Raw genomic sequence first — 12,115 nt, forward strand, 5'->3', positions numbered from 1 at the left:
GCCCTTTTTCCTTGACTTCCCTTAATCCTAAGTGTTTTGGCTAACGTCTCTCTGGTAGCAGCAACAGCCATTCTGTGCCCAGAATTTGTTCTGTACTAAGTGCAGGAAATAGTATTTTGTGCTGCTTTGCCCAGGGACAGACAACTTGTGCACACCATAGAGCACTCCCATTCCTCGCTGTTGTAGCGGGGATTTTGTGCACTTGTCACCGATGGACAGTGAGCTTATCCCCTTTTCTGGAGTCTGCCCTCCCTGCAGGTGGGATAACTGAGCTTTTTCTGCCGGTCAGATCCTGATACGTGCTGGAAGCTCAGTGTTTCCAGTGGCTACGATAGAAATTTTCTGGAATATAAACTGAATGAGTCTCTCAGGATTTGGGCCAGAGGGAATTGCAGATACCTATAAAGGTGTTCAGCTTCATATTGGAAAAAGCTCAGGGGAAATGTCTTGTGGGAAAAATAATGAGCACAGTGGAAAAACAGGGAACAGAAAAGGGGCAGAAAGGCTGAAGAAGTAATCCAGAAGAGGACAGGGAGAAAGCTTGGTTGAATGGATAAATGGTCTGTGAGCAGGAAACGATATCTGACTTAATGTATTAGTCAGACAGAAAAATTAGATGGTGTAAACTGATCCTTCCTGCAAGGGGTGCTGAACTTTTTTGGTGACTTTAGAAGGCCATGTTTACAGTAACTTCAGCTCGTGACCAGGCTATAAAGGCAGGCGCTTTGGGGCAGGGAGGAAGGAGCGTTTCATTAACACACACACCTGCCTCCATGGGCAACCGTGCCTTGCAGTTATTGGGCTTTTTTTTTTTTTATTATAAGATTGTACTTTGCTTTTTTAACATAGAAATGTAAAATATGCATGTATATGGCTTATCAAAGATGATAACATTCACAGGTAAGGGAACACAAGTCCACTTTATAGCAATAAATTATCTTCCCCACCCTTTTGAACTGATTAGCAGCTGCGTCTCACCTAAGCTTTCTAGAGTTTTCCTTTTAATTTTTCACCTGAATTGTTTTCTCCATTTTAGCTACACTCATAGGGGGTGTTTTTATAAAAGTGCCTACAGGGATTTCTGATCGTTGTTCCCACTGAGCCCCTGAAATTACACAGTCAGTTTTGAGATGCTTGCCCTAAGTGTTGATTATCACAGAGTTTAATTTTAATAACAAGAGGCAAAGGCTACTTTAGTTTGCACTAGATTTCCATTCACCTGCAGGAAGTTACCCCAGTTTGCTCTGGTTTGCGCATTCATTGATGAAATATGCTTTAAGTCTTAGGGAGACTGAAGTTTAGAATTTAGAGCGCTTCAACTAAAGGCAGGATTTTAAAACCTGGCTGTATGAACTGCTGCACCTCTGCTGGGGACAGTTTGATATGTACCCGGTTTATCATTATAAGCCATTGAAACTGATAAACTGTTTCAATCCACGGAAAGGCAGTGTGTCTCCAATAGCACCAAGCCAAAGTTATTGGTATTAGGGTATGATTCAAGTCAAACCTCAGCTTAATAGGTTACCAGTAAAGTTGCTACAGTAATTATCAGTGCAGTTCCAGAGTAAAATTTGCCTGGTTGAACCATGTTGGCATTTATGTTGGTTCAGACAAATATATTTTACCTTACCATTGCAGCTGGTCAGGAGTATGGTCAGGTACTGCATCTCAGCTGGGGAGAGAGGAACATTAAACTGTATTAATTCAGCCGCTTAAGATAATTTGTACATAACCTTAGTGTACAGGCAATCCCCAAACCTTTCCTACAAATTTTCATGACAAAACTATAGTATCCACTTTTTCAAGTACATGAACCAATTGTGGACATTCAGATTACTTCGTAACAGTTCCAGAGAGAAACAGTTTAATGACAGAGGATAGGTAAGCAAAACCAAAACTCATAGTTTTCCCCTAAATCCAGTGAAGGGAATAGCTGTATTTGTGAATCATGACCCAGGACTTACGAATGTAAGATACACCCCTGAAAGCAGCTGTTTCCATAGTTGCTTAAACTGTTTGATACTGCTTGCGACCTTTCCAGTACTTCTGGTTAAGCAAGTGTTCAGCTACTCTTCCAGTCTGTGGCTGCCATGTCTATTAGAGTCAAGTGAAATAAATATAAAGATGTCAGACACTTTCCACCTTAAATATCCTGCCTGACTTTGGCTGTATAAATGGCCCAGTCATTTTACATCAAAGGCCTATATCCCGACTCCTTTGGTCAGGTTTTATACAAATTCAACTTCAGCACCTTCCTTGATACTGGAATTAGAGCACGGACTTTGGGACTGGGCCTGAGACCATTCATGAGGTGTTTATAATAACTGCTCCAGCACGTGGAAAGAGCAAAAGTTGATTTGGGGTTACCTGGGACTCTGCTCTCACCTTCTCCGAGGACTGAATGCATCACATGGAGATCATACTGAAGCAGGTCCTTGGGTTTGCTGAGTGTCCCTTCTTCTGCTTGTGAACAATCCCTGGCAAACACTCACACGCAGCAGTGCAGTGACCTTTGTATTTCCACAGGTGTCTCAGGTACAGCGTGTTTGTGCTGTTGAACAGGAAGGAGAGCTACCTGGAACCAGACCAAAGCAGAGACAAGGAAAGCCTGCACAGATTCGAGTACCCCACCGACTGAGGTGGCTGCTCTCTGTATGGCATTCCCAGGTAGAGCTAGGCCTGGTTACACAGAGCTGACTGGGTTTTCTCCCCAAGCTCACAAATGACCTGTAGCTCCAAATACCAAACAAAGCCTGGGATCCAGTACTGTTCTCTCTGTTAGCTCTTTTCCTGCTGTTTTCAGAGGTGTCTTTCACAAGGAAATTGAACCTTTAATGCTAATAGAGATCGATTCCACTGCCAGATCTGGGTGGCAGAAACGTGTGGCAAAGTCAGAAGTCTGGGCCTGGGAACTGAGAGTAGGAGGGTGGGACATGAGCTTTTATGAAGGATAATTTTCTGAAGGTGAGGAGGCTCTGCTGGTATTGGTATCATACTAGAGGACAAATGTTCTTTCCCTTTGATCTGTAGCCTGTTTCACCCTGTAGGATTTTCACAAGAGGATTTATCAGCCTGTACGTTTGTTAAGTTGAAGCTGGAAAGGGAAAATAGTCCCTTCAGTCTTTGCTAGTGGAAATTGCTCTGTATGGAAACCCAGAACACAATGAGAAATAAATAAATTGAAACCCAGAGCTGAGAAATAAACAATCCCTGTGGGAATAGTGTGATCACAAGAAAATAAGAACAATAAATTGCCCTTCTCTGAGGTTTCAGGGCTCTTAAAAAACATCAAATAAGTCTCATAGCTCCTTCTGAATGTGGTAGTGATCTTTTCCCCCATTTTACAGGTGAGGATGCTAAGGTACAGAGTGACAAGACAGTCAAAGAACCAGTTGCTGTATTTAGTATATATGTAGAGTGCACAGCGCAGTGCCTTTTAGAGATACCTGAGCTAGCTTGATATCAGAAGAGTACAGCTCTATTAGTACAGTGATCTGTCTGGTATAATTTTCCACTGCTTGCTGTACTTATTCAGCAGTAGCTTGGGTATCTTTAACCAGCATTGCGCTGTGCAGTGTCGTCATACCTTGTAATCTGATTCATATATTCCTAGGACCAGTGCGATTTTCTGTCTGACCTCTTTCATATCATGGTCTGAAGAATTGCCCTAGTCTCTGTTCTTTCCACTGGTAAGCACATAGCAGAAAGCAGCCCTGCCCGGGTTTTAGCAAATGAATCCAGGTGGGACTTAGGAGTACTTCCCATCTCTTCACTTTTAGGTTCTAGGTTCATTTTTCTGGATAAAACATTCTGGTATGATTCTCTAATCTATCATCTCACTGAGGCTTTTTGGCTTTACCATGCCACCTAAACCCAAACACAGTCTGTTTTTCATGAGAGTTAAGAACATGAGAAAAACGTTCTGAAGAGAAATGAGTGGGCCATCAGCTGACACCAGAGGGAGGGGTGGTTCCTCTTGTTCCTTGGGACTGGCCTCTGGGGGTCACTGTAACTGCAGAGAAATGGGTTGGGTAGTGCATTAACCAGGCAGCACGGAAAGCAAATCTTAAAGGTAACGTTTCCAAAAGGCGGTTCTGGTCTGGACTGAACTGTTAAGACTGATCTTTGTGTGCACGAAGGTCACCGTCCTCAACCAGGTTACAAACCGAGTCTTTCTCTTTCTGAAGTGCAGACTTTCACTGTTGAGGCAAGCAAGTATCTCCCGTGGTTGCAGAAGGCGGCTGTTAAGCTTCTTAGAGGGCAGTGGTTTATAAGCAAAATAGCCATAAATACATCAGCCAATGGATTAGTAACTTGTGTGGGTGGGTTGTAGTACATGTGCATACATATACATATAGACATGCATATACACGCATTTCTTACTCTGCCAAGCTTATGCTAAGTGGTATCATTGAAATAAACTGCCAGAAGAGTTAGGATCTTTGGGTGAAAGTGTGTATGTTTGAAAATATAGCAATAACAATATTTCCTTTGAACAGACCACTGTGTGAAGATATGATCCCACTGCAGAGGCTCACCAAAGGGTGGCTTGAATCAATCTGTGTGCTAAATCTGGTGAAACAAAACTACAAACCAGAATTTGTTGGTGAACTAGTGGTAATTACATTGCAACTGAAGGTTACTTGCAGACTCAAGCCTAAACTAAAAAGTCCGAAGCATATTAATTATCATTACGTGCTGCAAAGCCCCCTTCACTATGAGTTGGTTTCACACTGCTCTGGGAAGGGGGGAAGAGGTAAATTTGGAGACACAGAGGGATAAAGTGTATTGACTAAGAATCAGCATTTTAGGCTCCCTCATTACTTGGGAGCAGTGGCTTCCAATTTTGAACACAGATTACAGAAAAATGCTGTTCTCATAGAAAAATTTCACAGATTTCAAAGGCAGAGGAAGATCCTGTGCGTGCTAGGGAAGAGTAGCATGCAGAGATGGAATGTAGAGATACAATATTTAAAAAGACGAAAGTAGTGAACATCTATGGGCTTGATCCAGATGCCTACTGAAACTGATTAGACTCCTTCCCCAGACTTCAATGGGACCAGGCCCTTGATATTTTATAAACACAGATATATATTTAAAATTATTTAAGAAAGTTAAGATGATAGAGAGATTGTCAACTTCCAGAAGTGGTGGTTAGATAGTGTAACACCATCCTCCTAAGAGATGCTACATCAAGATGATCAGGGAATTATGTGCATAAAATAAATCCTCAGGCTTCAAGATAAGAACATACTGCAGTTTCTTGCCATATGGTTCAGACTAAAATTTCCTGCTAGCCCAGCTCAGATTCTCTTCCTTCTCCTTCCTGATACGCTCCAGCTGAGCTCAGCTATTCCTGGGCTGGTTCTAAGCATATTAAGAAAAATGTATGTCAGTGCCCACTGTAGTTTATTTTCAGTAATCTGAGCTACACAGGCAACCACTTGCGCTGCTGTCACACTCTGCTGCCTTCATGGGGTCTCTGTCAGGGCCTCGGCTCTGCCCACGTGCAGTAAAGAGCAGAAGAGGGACCTCGGTCGGCTCTCTGGGGCGGGGACTTTTGCAAAAGCTTAGCCTCAACCTAACTGTGCTCCCACTGGAGTCAGTGAGAGCTTTGCTGTGTGGGAGATTTAATGTTGACTTCAGCAGGGAGCAGAACACTGGAAAAATCTCCCAGGAAATAGCTGATTAAAGAAAAGTACTAGTTTAGGCCAAAGTGAAGAGGAATCTTCTCATTCGGTTAGGATAGATGATTTTGATCAATTTTTGCAGTGGCCAGTGCAATGTGTCTCTATTTTACATGAGTGAGGGAGAATGAGGCGAGGGCGGGGGTGCGGGAAGAGAAAGAGAAAGCAGTTAATTTGACTGAATAAAGATAAAAGAATGCAAGCGCCACCGAGTTTGCTGTTTATCTGGACATTGTGTAATGTTGCGGAATCAGATGTGGCACTCTGGCTTTTGCACAGAAATGCCCAGGGAGAGATCCAGCCCTACTGCTAGCAATAACGAGAGTTTTTTAGAGGAGACAGTTCCTCATCTCTTCTCCTCTCCACAAGGCATCCACTTTGAAAGCAAATTTGTGGCACTCTGGGCTTCCTAAATAAGAGGAATTTTCCTTTGATCCGAGGAGTGAATTTCTGTTTTCACCCCACTGCAGGGCAAAAAAGGGCAGGGGAATGTCAGGGTGCCTGAACACAGAGACTCTCCCTGCAGGGGAGAACGTGGCTATTTGGGAGCGGCAGGAGCCCAGCCAGTCCAAAAAGACATTGTGAATTCATCCAAAGTTAACCTAATCTTTTTTGGTTGGGATGGAGGACTCTAGGTGTTTAATTTAGAAACAAAAGAGGGAAGGGAATGCTGCAGAGGTTGTAAGGAAGAGCAAAGCCCTGGGATTGCAGAAGGTCTGTGAGGTCCCGCCAGGTCTGGATTGATTAGTATTCAGTATTTATAATATCTCCATAATGGTAAAACAAAAGAAAACAAGCCCAGAGAATGCATTTTTAATCATCAATCATTGCTCTTTGTTTGTCATGAATGAGCGGCGAGGGAAAATAGTCTCCCATAATCACCTCCCTTCACATCTCCTGCCACACAGGCCTCGCTGGGTGTGCTAAAAGGGAAATAAATAAACAAGCAGGAGATCTCAAAATAAATCCCAGAGACATGGGTGCTACGTGGGTTATCACACCAGCACACAGGGGTCTTGTTGGAGATACGAAGTGGGGGAAGGACATTTGAAAAGCAGGGGACAAAGACAAAGACAATGCATACATAGGGCATTAAATGCAAGGAAAAAGAAGGATTGGAGTTACACAGGAGCAGCAGGTGAAGGAGGAAGAAGCTTTTTGGAGAATGATCAGTGGTGGAATAATCAGTGAGCAAAAGCATGTCAAAATAGGGACTTGTCATGGGACATAGGGATGGAAAGCTTGAAAAGCCACCAAATCCAAAAGAATTTCAAAATTTTCAGTATCTGAGGATCACATAATTTTAGGATTTCCACATGAAAAAATTATTTTTTTCAAGGATAGCATTCATGCTAGAAAAAAATATTGAAAAGCCCACAGTTTCTATTAAGAGGCCCCAAAACCATATCTTATCAGGAACAGCACTATGCTGAACTTCTCCAATGGGATCCCTGCTTTGATCTTGCAGCAGTTCTCACAAGGCCTTTATTGTAGTCCCAAATGCCTCTTGGGAGGAAGGGAAACATTATAATTCTCCCTTAATAAGTGAGATAACAGGCTGCTGGGAGGGTAAGGCCCAAATTTTCTAAAGCAGGGCTGGTGACTCCACACCCACTCGATGCGTTTTGCTGAATGTTCTCAGAGAGACGGGAGCTCGGAGCCATCAGGACAGCCTGTAAGGAATAGACACGCTACATCTGAACCCTATTGAAAAATAATAAAAAGGTAATGACTTTGTCATTACTGGACATGGGTTTGTCTGTTGGCGAGGGGGGAGGAAGGGGAGGTTTTCTGCATTCAGGCTATAAATAATGTTTCCCATTATGCCGTGCAGTTCTCATGCATCCCTGACGCAGCCCTTGGTTTGCCTCCATCTCACTGCGAAGCCCCCCATGCCATCCCATCACACGCTGCTGGCAAAAAAGGAGAGGCCAAGCAACTCCTTGTGCCCGTGCTCTGGTGCCAGCATGGCCACAAAAGACACTAAGCAAGGCAGGGATAATAAAGCGACCTCCTCTTGCCCAGGACATGGGTGTGGGGTGACCAAATGGGAGCAAGTGTCAGCCCAGGACACATATTGGAAGGGATCAAATTTCAGAAAAGACCATAGATAAACGTGCCTTGATAAAAGCCTTCTGTGATACCTGAGAGATGGAGTGGAGAAAGGTTATCGTCTTGTAGTTAACGCGGCTTTGCGCACTTAAAACAGAGCAGCTCCGCTGCTTAGTAGCAACTCCCTCAGCAACTGAAGCTTGGTTGCAAAGCCTGACTTTGAAGACGTTTAAACCATTTATTAAAAGGCCAGACTAAATTGCAGTAACTCTGTCGTTAAGCAAAACCAGGGCACTCACCAATGTTTGCACTGTTCAGTGAAAGACATTCAAAATTGCACATCTCACTTTAGCAGATTAAGTTTCCTGGTGAAATGCAGATAGGAGGGATCCAAAGAACTGTTGTGACTTGGGACCTATCTAGAAAATAGCAGCATTTAAACTAAAGGTGTGTTTTTAAGTCAATGGCCCGAAATGTAGATGCCTACAAGGATATTTTTAAAACTGCATTTATATAACTAGCTTGATATAATTAAGAACTGATTTAAGCTCAAACAAAATAACTCCCTCTTGCACCCAAATTGGAGTCTCCACACTGAGAATTGCATCTGTTGAACTAAATTAGTCAGAAAATCAGAGCAGCTTTATGCTGTAAACAGACTTAGAGCTGCGGAGGATATTCCAGTTCTGTGTCCGGCTCTGCCACTGATTCACCATGTCCCTAGGCAAGACTCTTAAGTTTTCCATCTATAAAGCGTAATAAAACCTATGTAGGTGCCAGGTGATGTAGTGCTTAATTAATTAGTAAATTAATATAATGAACTCTAACTTGAAGGTCTGTATCAGCACAAATGAATTGTTAATATAAATTTTTATTATTTATTGCTATTTAGTTGATTATTTTCTAACACGGGCAGGCTATTACAGACATACAACTTCACACTTGAATTCCAGTTTTATTATTGTAGTTGCTTATTTATTATTGTTTTCTTCTGCATTTATTTATTGCTTTTAGTAGCCTCCCCGAGGACTAAGCCCCAAAGCAGTGGATATTACCCAGACAACAAAGAATAGTGAAGTCACTGGGAAGTTTTAGGACAGAACTGGGGTTAAATGTCAGATATTTCTTGCTAAATGCCAAGCCTTTTGCTTGAACCTTTATACAGATTTAAGGCAAATAAAACAGATAAGGACAGAATCTAAGCTGAGTAAATTCTTGCCTACCCTCATTTATAGTAGCCAAAAATCAGTATCGGTCTGTACACCTGCAATTTGCCCCACATGGTTTCAATATTTTTATTAGATACTTACATATTGATATACATTATATATATTTCTAAACAAAAGGTTGAAGTTTCAAAACACAGAGCCTGATCCTCTTCGGTGTAAGTCAGTCTTGCCCCACTGCTGTCAGTGGGAAGCAACGCCTACCCTGCACTGAGGATCTGGAGCAGGGTACAATGGGGATCCAGTCAATTGCTGTTTTCTTCTCAAGTGTGCATGTGCAAGGAAATAGTTGCCTGTGAGAAAATGGCACTTGACAAACAATGACCACATGATATTCGCTGATTACTTGGGCCACTCTTATGATAAAAAATGAAAGCAGATAATATTATACCTGCAACCGAAAAAATGCCGCCTCCTCCTTTGCAATTACTTTTCATTTTCCATTACGAAACTAAGTAAATCCACAAGATTTTTCTAGTGCATGTCTGAGTGATTTCTTCATTCTTCCAGTGAGTTGTGAAGCAGGATGAGAGGTCCTGGATAGCACCTTGGTCTACGCTAGGTTTGGAAAAGGTCACTTGTGATGGCTGATGGCCAGGGGGCAGTCTATACGAAGTAGGTGTCTGTTTCAGTCCAGTTTGGTGGACTGGTCAGCCCAGAGCGCAGCTTCCTTCTCACTTGCCAGAAATGAAGTGCCCCTTTGAGGAATAAATGTGGCATGTAGGCGTAAGTTTTTTTAAGGCCAGGCTGGATGGGGCTCTGGGCAACCTGATCTAGTGGGAGGTGTCCCTGCCCATGGCAGGGGGGTTGGAACTAGATGATCTTTAAGGTCCCTTCCAACCCTAACAATTCTATGATTCTAAGTAAAGCGTGCCATCTGGTCTGAGTGGTTGGGAACAAGGTATGCAGGCCTGATTCTCTATTGCCACACTCCTCAGAGCAACAGGAACCCATTTTGCGGTCCTTTGTCTTCCCCTTAAAAAAAAAGCAATAGCCAGGTCACAGCAGGGTGAGCTGAGGACAGTGTTAGAGCCCTCACCATGTATTTCTGTGCTTTTGTAATTTTAATCCAGGCCCTTCTCATGTTGTTTTAGCACCATTTTTCTTGTGTGAGTAATTTTTTAAGGGTAAGTAAAGTTTTCTCAGGCTGCACTTGCACAGTTTAGCCAGATGGTGCATATTCTGGGCTATGTACTGTGTGTGAATGAAATACGTTACTGTCTAGTCTACAGCGAAGGCATAGCCTATACGCTTTACCAACAGCTGTCCTGTCATCAGTCTAAATATTCTGTTCACTTCTGTTCGTATGGCTTGTACTGTCTCGTCATGCTCATATCTCACTACTGCCCAGCAGTGCAGGAAGGAATGTGACATACACTCGTTCTCTGTGTCCTTGCATCCCACAGGTAATTGCGGCTTGGGCAGGCTGCAACCAACCCACCCCAGTGTGGAAATAAGAGGACCCTGAGCAAAAGGGGGAACCATTCACCAAGTTTGGTTTAAGAGAGAAATTTCTGCATTTAACCAAGAGTTGTGGACAGCAGACATAGAGGACGACCTAATAATGAGTTTGGATGCTATTATTGCTAATTGCTGAATGATAAATAGCATGAAAGGTGTCCTACAATTTTAGTCCATGGAAATTTATTTGAAATATGTAGCTGAATACAACCAATGTCTTATGGGCAGTAAGCTTGCAGTGAGCAGGATGTCCTCTCCCCAAGGGCAGTAAGTAATGGTATAGCTACACGCTATGGTAGCTAAAGAAAGTCTGTCAGTAGATGAAACCTGTTTGGAGATGGAGGAGCACATGGAATCTGAGCTGCCAACAATCTTGTGCAATTGAACTATTTGTTTGTTGAACGTTCAGGCAATCAGGAAATAGTGAAGATAGGAACCACAACTGTAAGTTTTTAGGAAATGCTGGTAAAGAAAACCATAAGGGGAAAGGGAATTATAGTGAGGTCCAAGACTCCATTTGGATTTTTTCCACTGTTGTGTTGTATATTTAAAAAAGAAAAGAGCAAAAATGAGAGATGTTTTGGTTAGAGGTCTTTGGTTAAAAGGTCTTCAATCCCAATGAGTGAAAGGCGGTTTGGTTCAGCTCAAATCCTGAGCAGTGGGCAAGCAACCCCCACTAGCAAGAGGAGAAGTGAATCTGCACTGAATTGTCCCGCTCCCCAGGTACATCTCACTCGGCTTCTCTTAGAGAAGGTTTATTATTGAATTTTACCAGTGCTGTTAAACCATAGTTAAACCACACCATAGATTTGTTGAAAAAATAAAGCATATTTTAGAGGAAATCTGAATGAAATCGGGTATGTCCAACCTTGGTAAAAGGCTCTTGAGATTGCTCCGCCGGTGGCCGTATTGCTTCTTTCTTAGTCGTTCCGTGTTTCAGACCCACTTTTATGATAGATGCAGATGCCAGCACTTATGGTTTGGGGGCAGTATTGACACAAGAACACAAAGGACTTGTGAGGGTGGTGCCTTATTACAACACTAAATTAGCTGGAGAGAGATTACTGCACCACTTAAAAGGAACTCCCGCAATGGTTAAATCTATAGAACATTTCCATCCACTGTTCAACACGGAAGTAAAATTGCTTTGGGTTGATGACAGGAAGATGCTGCATAAATAGTTAAGTATGCATCATTTGCAATTTGCTAAATTATTTTCTTTCTATCTAGAATGGGCCAGGTAAGGTGTCATTACCTCATGTTCTGTCTGTTTGAGGAGCCTTGCGCTCTGGGGCCTTTAGTGGCAGCCAGTATGGCAAACGTCAGGTGGGCTGAATGGGGCTTTGCCCAGGCAAACTTCAGAAAGCGGGGACTAAAAGGTCAAAAGACCCAGGTTAAGCATGTGGAGTGGGGCTCTAAAACACACGCAGAGAGGCTTTTGGGCAAGGTGTGGTTTGGAAGGAGGCTTGATGCTCTTGTCGGAGGTACGGTTTGTAGGGTGTCTGAGCCTCACGCCATGTGCAGGGGAACACAGACACGAGAGCCCTTTGGTGATAAACATGACCGCCTCAAAAACACTTGGCTGTCCCCAAGTTCTCCTCCCAGCCAGGACAACTCCACAGCACTCCAAAATGAGCCAACTTCCAAGCAGAAGGAAGACCATTCAGTCTGTGCTCAGCACCTCAGATG

The sequence above is a fragment of the Chroicocephalus ridibundus genome, chromosome 16 (genome assembly GCF_963924245.1).
Source record: "Chroicocephalus ridibundus chromosome 16, bChrRid1.1, whole genome shotgun sequence".
NCBI classification, from domain to species: Eukaryota; Metazoa; Chordata; class Aves; order Charadriiformes; family Laridae; genus Chroicocephalus; species Chroicocephalus ridibundus.